Source organism: Delphinapterus leucas, chromosome 19 (genome assembly GCF_059928025.1).
Source record: "Delphinapterus leucas isolate spDelLeu-1000000601 "Yukka" chromosome 19, BTC_Dleu_Yukka2, whole genome shotgun sequence".
NCBI classification, from domain to species: Eukaryota; Metazoa; Chordata; class Mammalia; order Artiodactyla; family Monodontidae; genus Delphinapterus; species Delphinapterus leucas.
In genome coordinates, this window is record NC_143147.1 from 63,400,425 (window position 1) to 63,414,017 (window position 13,593).

Sequence of the window (13,593 nt, forward strand, 5' to 3'; positions counted from 1 at the left end):
GGATAAATTAGGAGTTTGGAATTAACAGACACACACTACTGTATCTAAAATAGATAACCAACAAGGACCTACTGTGTAGCACAGGGAACTATATTCAAGATCTTGTAATAACGTACAATGGAAAAGAAGCTGAAAAAGAATATATATGTGTGTGTGTGTGTGTGTGTGTATCTATCTATCTATCTATCTATATCTGAATCACTCTGCTCTATACCTGAAACTAACACAACATTGTAAATCAACTATACCTCAATTAAAAAAAATTACTTCGGAGGGAAATGAGTTTTGAAGGGCAGAAGACTTTGATATAATAAAGACAGCTGCCTGTGTGTCGTGTTGGACCCCAAGTGGAGGGAGTATTTTGAAAGCATATTTAGTTCTCTGCAGCCTGAGCCAGACTGGGTGAAGTCTTTCTAGCTATAATAAGACACATGGGCTCAGAAAAGCAATATGATTCAGAAGCAGGATTCACAGCTCCCGAAGCAGAGCCCCTCATGTTTGGTGGAGGATGTCAGGGCAGGGCAAAGCCATGCTGTGAGATCTGAACTCTGGACTGTGGATTCATTCCCGACATTCCCCATGTGCCAAGCCCACATTGTCGACATTCCCCTTGGGCTTAGGTCCTCTGCTCTTCTCTCGGACAGGGATCCTCGGGGTCACATAGTTTTCCCTTCAGCTGCTGGAGGGGCCAGAGGACAGGTTAGAGGAGACAATGATCAGAAACCAACGATCCTTTCTTGCATTCTCCCCCTGGCCTGCTGGAGTCCAGTTTCCATTCTGTAAAATGCACAGATCTTATATTTACCCAGGATCCACTGGGGAAATTTAAACATGCGCAATGCACCTGTTTAGTGGATAAACGGGGCTATTTGTTAACGGGGTATCTGTGCGTATATATGGAATCAAGGTATATATATGTCTCCAATCTTCTGTCAAGCAAATGGGTATTGAATCACCCAACTGAACGAGATTCTGTGACCTCGGTAAAACATTCCGGTACTTAAGTCTACGTCAAAAAGTTCCCACTTGGATCTAACCTGAATTCACTAAGCTGAAATTTGTCTGGTATCCAGTCATTAAGGAAAATGGCAGTGATCATCTTCCAGTAACCTCTCAGTTACTGCTGTGACTGTCTGTATGCTCTCCTTTTTTGCCTCCAAACCAGGCCAGAACTTTCCCTGTTCAGAATATCAGGAAAGACCCCTGACATAGCATCTTTTACTCCATTTTTCGCTTCCCCTGCAGCCTCCAAGCCTTTGGAGCTGCTTGCATGGTTCATCTTCGGTCTGCGTGTGTATAAGCTCAGCTATATAAAGCAGATTTTCCCCATCTGACATTCCTAAATATCAGAGTGAGTGAATAAATGACACTCCCTTCTGGTCTGTAGGCAGTTCTGGTATTTATATTGATCTGAACCCATGATGATGCTTGTAGAGTGTTAATTTTCCTAAAGCCCAAACCCTCACGTTAATTTGGGAGAGGGTAGAGGTTTGATTTCTTGAGTTGAGCCAAAGACTGAGGGACGGAGTTGATTCCTAGACCCAGAAAGCCTGCTGGCAACACTGTGAAACAAGTTGCTTTATTATTTTGGAGTTCAGAGCAGAAGAACAGAGATTGCCTTAGTAAACTTCCAGGGATTTTGTGACCAAGTAAAGTCTCATAAAACACTCAGCTGGACAAAAAAGAAGTACAAGAAGCGGGGCAGGGTGGGGGGATAAGGCAGAATTGGGAAAGCAAAAAGCATTAGAATTGATTTACAAGCAATCCTATCCTATTTTCAAATAAAGTGAGCCTTAAGGAAGCAGGTAAATGTACATTACTATTTCTCACAGCACCCTACTGTTATTATGGCTGAGGACCCTGAAGCTTAGTTAGATGAGATCAATTGTACCAAGTGCCTCATACAGCGCCCTGAAACATAGTTGGAAGTCAGGACAAGTTCGTTCTCTTCCTAATTGTATTGCTATTAACAAGAAGGGTTAAAGGAGTAATGGAGTTGACGTTCTGTTAGTTGCCCATTAAACCCTCAGCTATATTGCCATATAAAACACAGGCAGTAAATTGCGTCTGTAGCCAAACTGCCCAGGGAGGGTTGTTCCCGGTGACAATCTGGTTTAAGTTGTCTGGCCACCTTGGGAGGGGCCTTGGGATGCCATTGAATCCCTGAAACCAGTCTTGTTTCTCTCAGTCCTGACAGTTTTCTTAGTGTCATAGTCCAGACGCCATAATAACAGTAATAATAACAACAGTGAACATTTCTTAAGAGTTTACTGAGGGCCAGGCTCTGACTTAAACAGACTCCGTGCATTATTTCATTGAGGCTCCTAAGACAAAATGTTCAGACACTGAGGATCCTTGCCAGAAGGGAGGACACCAGAAACCTGGCCATTAAGCTATCAAAATCTGAAAAAGTTTGAGAAAGAGAGAATAAATTCCGTAACGCTCTGCCCTTGGGTCATAAAACCAAGAGAACAGACTAGCAGAGACGAAAGCTATTTCACACGAGAAGGCAGGGAAAATGCAGCTTTGTGGTTTATTCAATAAATGGGGAAATATGACTTCTGTTCGCTGGTAACCACGAAGAATTGAAACGTGCGGTTAAAGATTAAGGGGTTAAGAAGGGCGAGAGGGGAGGGTAGTCTTGTTTCTTCCTGATTTGTGTCTGATTCCAGGGAACTGGGATTTCCATTGCGTAGGGTGCAACTGGATATTTCCTCCATGTTTCGTTGCTAGGACCTGGCAAACGGCATTTCCTGGCACTCGGAAGCAGCGAGTCCCGACAGCAGCGAGGTCGAATCCATTTTTGGAGCCAAACACCAGCATTCTTTTGCAGTGAGTTCTGCAACCTCAAGGTAGCGCTTCCCTAGAGTGACCTCTAGTGATGACCACAGGAGTTGCCCGATTTTCCAGCCTATGGAAGAATCCCCCTAAAAATATTGGACTCCTTGCGACAACAGAAGCCTCTTCCTTCTTTCCCTCACTAATTGCCCCGTGGAGGTGATGACAAGCAGGGCTGGCAACATGAGCAAGTTGAAGTCATTCCACTTGCTAATCAAAACCATGAAGTATGTTTTCATGTGAAACACAGAAGCCCTGAATGTTTGAACGTTCCCAGCCTTCCGACCGCGGCAGTGATCACCCTGCATTGGAATGAGACACTTGTCCACCTGCCAGGGGTGCAGCCTGCCTGGTCACAGGGTGGCAGTGAGCGTTTTCTCTCTAGAGAGGCCTTAAGACTTTATAGGAAAAATAATGGTGATAATCTACAAACTGTTTTGAGATCGTTGGATGGTTGGTAATATAGGTGTGTCTACTCAGGAGCCAACAGCTAAAAGATACGGCCTGATGCGTTTTTGTTTTAATCAATTATTTACTTATTTTGAAAATTTATTTATTTTTGGCTGCGTTGGGTCTTCGTTGCTGATGAACTTTTAATAACTATGGGAAATGGATCCATGTGGGATAGTTAAAATGAACACGGGGAAAACTGAGATGTGTGTCTAAAAGGTTATGGCTCAAACATTTTGCAACACTTTTACAATGTGTTATCTTATTTTGCTTATTTGCTATTTTCACAACCACTCTGTTTGGAGATGTATTACTTTCCCCATTTTTTCCCTGGTAAGGAAATTAAGTCACAAACAGATGACACCACATAACAGAGATTACAGTGACAGAAAGGCTAGCACTGGAACTGCCTCTCTCGCCTTAAATCCTAGGTTTATTTATACGCTGTGTCTCCTGGGTCAGTCCTCCCAACCTCAAACTGGAAACTGGGGTGTCATCCTTCGTTCCTCGCTCTCACTCACCTCTCACTTCCAACCCAACAGCGAGATGCAACCACGTGTCTCCACAATCCCCTGCTGCAACCTGAGGTTTCTCCCCGCAGTGAAGGTCTCAGGTCTGTCCATCCCCACAGCCCTTCTGTCCATCTCCAACACATCGTCCTAGTCCAAGCTCACTTAGATGGTTGAAACACGCTTCTGAAATTGTTGTTACATATTTATTTGTTGACTGATTTGTTGTCCACCTTTCCCCACGGATTATAAGCTCCATGAGAGCAAGAACCTTGTCCTTTTAAATTCACCAAAGCACCCCTAGGGCCAACCTCATAACGCGCATTCAATGTGTTTGTGGCATGAACGAGTGAAAGAAAACATGCTAATTCAGCAATTCCACAGCCTATTAAAATACTCATGTCTAGAGCCCAAACCCCAGAGAATTTTTTTCTTTTCTTTTCTTTTTTTAAGATTTAATGTAATTAATTAATTTTTTGGCTGCGTTGGGTCTTTGATGCTGCCCGCAGGCTTTCTCTCGTTGTGGCGAGCGGGGGGCTACTCTTCGTTGCGGTGCACGGGCTTCTCCTTGCAATGGCTTCTCTTGTTGCGGAGCACGGGCTCTAGGCGCGTGGGCTTCAGTAGTTGTGGTACGCAGGCTCAGTAGTTGTGGTGTGCAGGCTCAGTAGTTGTGGCTCACGGGCTCTAGAGCGCAGGCTCAGTAGTTGTGGTGCATGGGCTTAGTTGCTCCGCGGCATGTGAGATCTTCCCGCACCAGGGCTCGAACCCGTGTCCGCTGCACTGGCAGGCAGATTCTTAACCACTGCACCACCAGGGAAGTCCCAACCCCAGAGATTTTAATTTATCTGGGTTGGGGACAGGAATCAAGATAGTATTTTTTAGGACTTCCCTGGTAGTCCAGTGGCTAAGACTCCTCCCTCCCAGTGCAGGGGGCCTGGGTTCCATCCCTGGTCGGGGAACTAGATCCCAAATACCGCGACTAAAGATCCCGCATGCAGCAATGAAGATCCCTTGTGCTGCAACTAAGACCCGGCGCAGCCAAATAAATAAATAATTTTTAAAAAGTGTACAGTTCAGTGGCATTACGTACATTCACGTCATGGTGCAACCATCACCACCATCCATCTCCAGAACATTTTTCATCTTCCCAAACGGAAACTCTCCCCTCCCCCTCCCCTCAGTCTCTGGTAACCACTGTTCAATATTTTTAAATATTCATATTTGTAAATGCTTATAAATATTCATTATATTTTTTTACAGCCCCCTAGCAGATTCTTTTTTTTTTTTTTTTCTTTTGGCGGCTCTGTGTGAGGCTTGCAGGATCTTAGGGACCAGGGATTGAGCCTGGGCCACGGAAGTGAAGGTGCTGAGTTAACCACGGGACCATCAGGGAACTCCCCGCTAGCAGATTCTAACGTAAGGTCAGAATTGAGAAACGTGCACAGACAGTCCATCCAGTCCCATCTTTCAGGCCCTTGGCTTCCCTCCTGATTTCCAGCCATCTTTCCCTCCGCCCCACCTCAGCCACCCATTGCCATGGTCAGACCCTACAGCCTGTGATCACTACCAGCCACGGCTGACCATCCCCATTTCGAGTGTCCCATTGTCTAAGCCCCATCTTCTATCTTCCCAGCCCCTTTTTATTCTCGTTTCCCCACCCCAACAATCCTTTGGCTCCGGGGAAGCTTTAATCTATTCACCCTACTGCTTTTACACACACGTACACACACACAAACACACTCTCACACTTATTTCTCCCTTCTCTTTTTTCTTTTTCTTTTTTCATTATGGTTAAATGTACATACATAACATAAATTTACTGTTTTAACCATTTTTAAGTGTACAACGCAGGGTGCAGCCATCACCACCATCCATAAGGTAAGATAAGAACTTTCTTATCTCTCCAAACTGAAACTCAGTCCCCAACAAATACTCACTTCCCTTCCCCCTTTCTTTTTTGCCTGGCTTAGACACCAAGACCCATCACTGTATCTGGTGCCTTGCATGCACCCTCCACACCCCGACCCCTGCCCTCTTTGGTGGTATTGGCCTGGCAAATCCCAAACAGGCAAAACCAAGTTCTTCACCTGCCCTGTGTCTGCAACCAGGCAGCTGAATGTAACTTGTTAAAAACAGGCAATCAGGCTGAGTGGCCTCTTTTAAATTTACACTCACAAATCTGAGTGGGACCTTAGCACCACCTGCAGTGTTACCTAAATCGACTTGATCCCCCCAGTCCAAAAGTTCAGTTTCATACCTTCTGATCAAAACAAACCTCCTGGGCTTCCCTGGTGGCGCAGTGGTTAAGAATCTGCCTGCCAAGGCAGGGGACACGGGTTCAAGCCCTGGTCCGGGAAGATCCCACATGCTGTGGAGCAACTAAGCCCGTGCGCCACAACTACTGAAGCCCATGCGCCTAGAGCCCGTGCTCTGCAACAAGAGGAGCCACCGCAATGAGAAGCCTGCGCACCTCAACGAAGAGTAGCCCCTGCTCACAGCAACTAGAGAAAGCCCACGGGCAGCAACGAAGACCCAACGTAGCCAAAAAAACCCCTCCTGCACTCTTTTCCCCCTCCCCCACCTCAGGTGTCAACCCCTTGCATTTAACTGAGAGAACAGAAGCCGTCAGTATAGAAAGACTGCATCTGCCCACCACCACTGCCGTCCACCCACCTACATCTGTTTTCACTTATGCCACTACTTGTCCATGAAAATGGACGAATTGCAAGGACTTTGCTTCTCAATTCCCTTCTCTCTCCTGTATCCTAAAGTTTCCCTCTCTACTAGATAATTCCCTTCAGCACACAAAGCATGCCCTAATAGGTCCTATATCTAAAATCTCTTCCTTGCCATCCAAATCCCACTCTTTTTTAAAAATTGTATTTTATCGAAGTATATTTGATTTACAATGTTGTGTTAATTTCTGCTGTACAGCAAAGTGATTCAGTTATACATATATATACATTCTTTTTCATATTCTTTTCCTTTTTTTTTTTTTTGTCTGCGTTGGGTCTTCGTTGCCGTGCGCGGGCTTTCTCTAGCTGCAGCGAGCGGGGGCTACTCTACGTTGCAGTGTGCAGGCTTCTCATTGCAGTGGCTTCTCTTGTTGCGGAACACGGGCTCTAGGCGAGTGGGCTTCAGTAGTTGTGGCATGCAGGCTCAGTAGTTGTAGCGCACGGGCTTAGTTGCTCCAGGGCATGTGGGGTCTTCCTGGACCAAGGATTGAACCCATGTCCCCTGCATTGGCAGGTGGATTCTTAACCACTGCACCACCAGGGAAGTCCCCATATTCTTTTCCATAATGGTTTATCGCAGGATATTGAATATAGATCCCTGTGCTATACAGTAGGACCTTGTTGTTTATCCACCCTATATATAATAGTTTGCATCTGCTAACCCCAAGCTCCCAATCCTTCCCTCCCCCTCTCCCCTCCCCCTTGGCAACCACAAATCTGTTCTTTATGTCTGTGAGTCTGTTTCTGTTTCATAGATAAGTTCGCTTATGTCCTATTTTAGATTCCACATATAAGTGATATGGTATTTGTCTTTCTCTGACTTACTTCACTTAGTATAATAATCTCTAGGTCCATTTTTTTTGGACTAATATCTACTATTTATTGGACAATTTGCAAAGCACTGTGCTACACATCACATACATTATTTCAACTGTTTCTCATGGAAGCCCTATGAGGTAGGTATTGTATCCACATCTTACAGAGAACTCAACACAAATGCAAATGGCATTATTTCATTCCTTTCTATGGCTGAGTAGTATTCCATTGTATATATGTACCACATCTTCTTTATCCGTTCATCTGTCAATGGACATTTAGGTTGTTTCCATGTCCTGGCTATTGTGAATAGTGCTGCTATGAACATAGGGGTGCATGTGTCTTTTTGAATTAATATTGTTTTGTCTGGATATGTAATCCCATAAGTGGGATTGCTGGATCATATGGCAACTCTATTTTTAGGTTTTTTTTTTTTTTCTGGCCATGCCCTGCAGCATGTAGGATCTTAGTTCCCTGACCAGGAATCGAACCCGGGCCCCCTGCATTGGAAGTGGGGAGTCTTAACTACTGGGCCTCCAGCGAAGTTCCTATTTTTAGTCTTTTGAGGAACCTCCATACTGTTCTCATAGTGGCTGCACCAATTTACATTCCCACCAACAGTGCAGGAGGGTTCCCCAAATCCTACTCTTTGCTCTGTTTTATAGCAAAACTCTTACAAAGAATTATCTGTACTTACTGCCTGCACTTGCTTACATTCCTTATTCTCTTTCCCCCCAATTCTTTCTCTAATCTCCTCCATCAGACTCTCATCCCACCAGCTATTGAGATTGTCCTTGTCAATATCACCCACAATCTCCATCTCTCTAAATTCAGTGGTTGACCCAGTTTTCACCTTGCCCATCCTCTAGCAACATTGGACACAGCTGCCTATCCCCTCCTTATGGAAACACTTAATTTTGCCATCCGGACATAGTCATAATATCTACCACGTATTGTTATTGTAGGGACTAAATGAAATAATGTACATAAAGCCCTTAGACTTTTCCTGGCCCCAAATTAGTGCTCAATCCCTGCCAGTTAGTCTTAAATATAATATTTTCATCTTTCATGGGAGGATGGGTTCATTTAATACTTGTCTAATTAAAACTTAGTTTGTAAAAAAAAAAAAAAAAAAAATTAGGGAGTTCACTGGTGGTCCAGTGGTTAAGAATCAGCCTTCCAATGCAGGGGAGGTGGCTTCGATCCCTGGTCAGGGAATTAAGATCCCACATGCCACAGGGTAACTAAGCCGGCACGCCACAACAAAGAGCCCATGTGCCACAATGAAAAATCCCACGTGTCACAACTAAGACTTGACACAACCAAAAATAAATAAATAAATTTTTTAAAAAAGAAAAAATTAAAAAGCAAAAGGACATCAGAGACTCAAATAAATTTTTTTTAATGGGAAATTTTAAGGGAGAAGGAGAGGGAGAGTCTCATATGCAGAATATCTAATTTTAATAAAATATATAATAGAACCAATATTGGAGAAACTTCCTAGTATTAAAATCGCTAATGCTTCTTTCTCGCAGGCATAGGAACAGTGGGGACATTTCCACACTTTGGATACATCACTTGCAATTTAGCTCAGGCCAAAATGGGATTGACTTCATCTCCTTAATGAACAGAACATATTCTAATGAAAGAGCCACATGGAAACTGAAACAGAAGGAATAGAGAAGGGCCACCCTCCTTGAACTTGACTCTCACATTGCTACAGAGCGCTGTCAGGATCAGAGTCCATTTGCTTATCTGGACTTTTATTTTTTAATTTATTTACAATGTGGTGCTAAGAAGTGCCACCCGCCCAGACCTCGACCACACCAATGGGCTTTACTGGCATTTCTCAGCCACAGGCAGCTTAAGACCCAGGGGAGTGCACTGGGGAAAGAGTCCCAAGTTCTCTCCCGCCCATAGCAACTCACATCCTGATTCCCGTAATCAAGGATACATTGGGAAGATCCCAGAATCCCCACGACTCAATTATTCAGTAAGTATTGTCTCTCAAAGCCTGGTCCAAAGATGACCAGGCTAAGAATTACCTGCAGCTGCTTATTTAAAATGCATATTTCTGAGCCCTTCCCAGACCTAATGAGTTGAATATCTCTGGGTCACTGGAGCTTGCATTTTAAACAGGTCTCCAGGCAATTCTCTTGTGCATTAAAATGTGAGCACTGCTACATTAGGGAAGAATTGTTGGCCCTTTTCTCCATTTTAAAAACTTGCTATTTGGTCTAGAGGGGCCTCAACTTGGTTCTACCTATTAGAATGCCAGCTACTCTTCAAGACAACTCAGATACTACATCCTCTGTGAAGCCTTCCTGGACTCCCTATCCCCAAGTGCTCTCTCCTGGACTCCTTTCACCCTGAGTCCAGTGCTCCAAAAGCACTTGTTATGCGGTATTGCATTATTTGGAGTCAGGCTTTATCACCACGGGAGTTTATAAAGTTCTTAGGGACACTGACTTGTAAAAATTCATTTTTCTACCCATCCACCATTGTCCCTAGTTCCCAACACAGTGTTCAATAAAAATTAGTCACATAAATGAATATCGTTTGGTAAAACTGATTTGGCGAATGACCAAAGAGAAAAGAGGAGTGACGGCCGAGAACGTGGAAGGAAGGAGACAGATAAGAAAGAAATTACAGAATTATAGCTGGTTACTATACTATGACTGTCAGTGCCTAAGAAAAGTGGAGAGTGAGCAATATTTTAAGAAAAGATAGGATGTTTTGGCATAAATGTCTCTTAGCGATAACCGAGGAAGTGCTCCCCAACAGGCATGCCTCTTCGTTTATCTTTTCTCTTTCCTTCCTCTTTCCTTCTTTCCCTTCCCCTGTTCCTTTCCAGCATTTCTCATCTACTTCCTCTCCCTTGTTTCCATTTACCTTCTTTTTAAAAAAACTTTTTTATGAGAACGTAATTGATTTTCAATGTTATGTTAGTTTCAGGTGTCTCCATTTACCTTCCTTAAAACTCCTTCTATCCTCCTACCATACCTTAAGCCAGCCTGTCATTTGGTTGTTAAACATTAATTACGAGGTGTCGACTGAAGAAAATGCACAACCCAAAGTGAAAAATTATGTTTTATTCAGCAGACATTCTGAGGGCTTCAAGCCCAGGAGATAGGACTCTCAGATCACTCTGAGGGAAGGGGGGTGGGCCAGAATATATGGGAGTTTTTGCAACAAAGACCAGGTTGTCAGAACATCAAAAGATTACTGTTAATTAAAGAAAACCAGATATCTGCAAGTTAAGGAATTTAGCACTTTTCTGTGTATGGGAAGAGGCAAGAGTCTGGGCTCACTGAAATCATTCCTTTGAAATGCACCTCGCTATCTGGGGCCAGTCTCCGGCTTTTCTCCATCCTGAACCCCCTCAGGGTGCACAGTTGGGGGTGACGGCACTACCTGAGGGCTTGGCAGTGGGCAGCCTGTTTGGCTCCAACGTGAGTTCCCTCAGGGCTCACCACTGGGGCGGTTATAATGTGATGGCTTGATGACTGCAACATCCTTTGTTTACTGATATGGCAGGCAATATATTTCATCCACACAGGCATTAGATTAGGTGTGAGGAGCCACGAAAACAAAACATGGTCCCTGTCCTTGAGGAACTTGTGGTCTAAAGGGGAGAAGGACAAGCAAGCAGATGGCTCACATATGGTCTTAACGAAAACAGGAATGATGGAGTTGCCAAGGGTGCTATGAGAACACATTGGAGGGACCAGAGCATCATGGGAGGCTTTCTGGTGGAGGTGGCACTGCGTTGAGATTTGGAGGACAGACAGGAGCCAGGCGATGGCAGGGAAGGCAGGGAGAGGAGGCATTCTAGCCCAAAGGGGCAGTATGCACAAAAACTTGGAGGTAAGAGAATTGTACAGTCATTCAGGAAGCTGCAAGTCATCCAGAAGAGTAGCTGAGGGCTTGGCAGTAGAAGAGTTGAAAGGGCTGAGGCTGGAGTTGCTGGCAGCGGCCAGCCACGAGGGCCATATGGGGCATGCTAAGGGCCTCCTCTGTGACCCCCTGATTTGACTTGTATTTCAGAGAGCCCACTCTGGCTGCATTGTAGTGACTTAGAAGGGGGCAGGATGATCGGTGAGCCCCCCAGGAAGGATGGTGGTGCGTGGACCAGGTGATGGAGACGGAGTCAGGAGGTAGAGGAAGGGAAGTCACAGGACTTGGTGTCCCGGTGGTAAGCTCAGCATCAGAGGCCACCCTCAGAGCTTGAGAGGTGTGCTAGAGCAGAGGAGATTCTAAGATAAGAACTTCCAAGATCCATTAAGCAGGTGGGAGTAGCATTTCAATGACCAATTTTGGTTGTCACTGGCTGCCTGGTTCTTTCCCACTAAAGAAAAACTCAGAACAGTGGTCTCAGAGGAGGTGCCTGAGATGGGCTTTCAAGGTTCAGTGAATGCCAGGGCAGTGTCCAGTTCTGACCGGCAGGTGGCACCACCACAGCTCACAGAGAGCAAAGTGAGAAACCCTTTCCGACGACTCAAAATAACCGCAAACCCCAACCGAAAAGAGAGCCGTTTTGGTGATTAATTGCTGCATTCCGAAGCGACTGATGTGGCCAATTTGTAATTAGCAAGTTCTGCTACAGTTGCAACAGCTTTTCATACCAGGGAGTGGCTGGCACCTCACAATTTGCCTCTTGCTCCCATTTCTTTTTGCTATTTAACACATATTCTAAATATTACTGCTTCTAGTGTGGATATTTTCTCTGCATGGAATGATCTTGGGCAGCATTCTCTCAAGTTTCTGAGTCTGCGTCTGCATAGAGGAGTTTTTAATCGAAGAGGCAATGTAACAGATGTTGAAGGTTTTTTTTTTTAAGTCATCCCCAATTGCTTCATTTCAACACGATTATTTTTACTTTTAAATGTTCCCTTCCAAATCTGGTCCATAGGCATATATTTTCACATAGACATACTCAGAGTCTGTTTTATCAATTTTAAAAGGAAGCGCATCATTTTTTTTCTTTTCCCTTAGGTATCTAGTCTCTTCTGAGATCTCACCCACTTCCTTAGCTTCAAATAACACATTCGCACAGAAAGGCAGCCACATCTTTATCTCTAGTCAACCTCCGGTATTTATTCATCCATCCCTCCCTCCATCCATTAATTCAGTCCAGGCACTGTGCTGGGGGCTGGGAATACACATGTGAGAAGGTGTGGTCCTGTTTGGGAGCTTGTAGAGCATTTGGTGGTGGATGGGGGAGGGGGGAGAGTGAACAAACCATTATGCAGCAGTGAGATTGGAGGTCCAGTGGGAATTTTGAGGAAGAAACCTTAAAACTGACGTGGGAGCCTAAAGAAGGGGGAGAACACCAGCTGGGCAGAAGAAACTGAACGTGCAAAGATACAGACACTCAAAAAGATCATGACACCTTCCGGAAACCACAGTGGTTCAGAATTGGTGGAGTGTGTGTTGGCCAGAGACCGAGAGAGTGGGGCTGGCAGGCAGCGGCCAGATCCATGAGGGTCTTTCCCAGATCTTAGGACATTATCTTGTAGATGATAAATAGCTTAGTTCCAATAGATTTTTCACTCTGCAGCTAGAGTGTGAATGTATTTTGTAGATGAAAAGCTGACCACAGCCCACCCCTGCTTCAGTATCTCATAGAATCAAGTGGCAAGCGGGATCTTAGCTCCCCGACCAGGGATCAAGCCTGTGGAAGCGCGGAGTCCTAACCACTGGACGCCAGGGAAGTACTTCACGTCCCTAGTTTTTAGCAGCACTGGAAAGGCCCAGCATGCCCCTCTCCAAATGCTTCACCCGTGTGCCACATTCTTCATCCCAGCTGTAAATGGCTTCCTGGAGTTGTCTCTTACTGTCTGGCCTTTGCACATGCTGTACCCTCTCCTGGAATACTCTTTTCCTCTCAGGCTAACAGAGTCTCAGTTGAAACCTCCCTCCTCGTCTTCCCTGATCCTGGACTAGGTCAGGTCCCCTGCTGTGTGCTCCCAAAGCTGCCAGTCCTGAGAGTGTTACATTCTCAGCGGTACGTCTTCCCCTTCAGACTGCGAGCTCTGTGACAGGTTATCCTGCTGTTTCCAGAGTAGATGCTCAGCTAACATCGTGGAGAGGAAGAATGAATGCACTGAGCTTTTGGACAGTGTACTGGATATTTCTACCTGCATGTCTCCCAGAATGATGAACCCTACGTTTCAGAGACTGCGGCACCATCATCTTCTTACCTGCCCCTTCCCTGTACGTGCCCTGCCCCACCACTTCCTGCC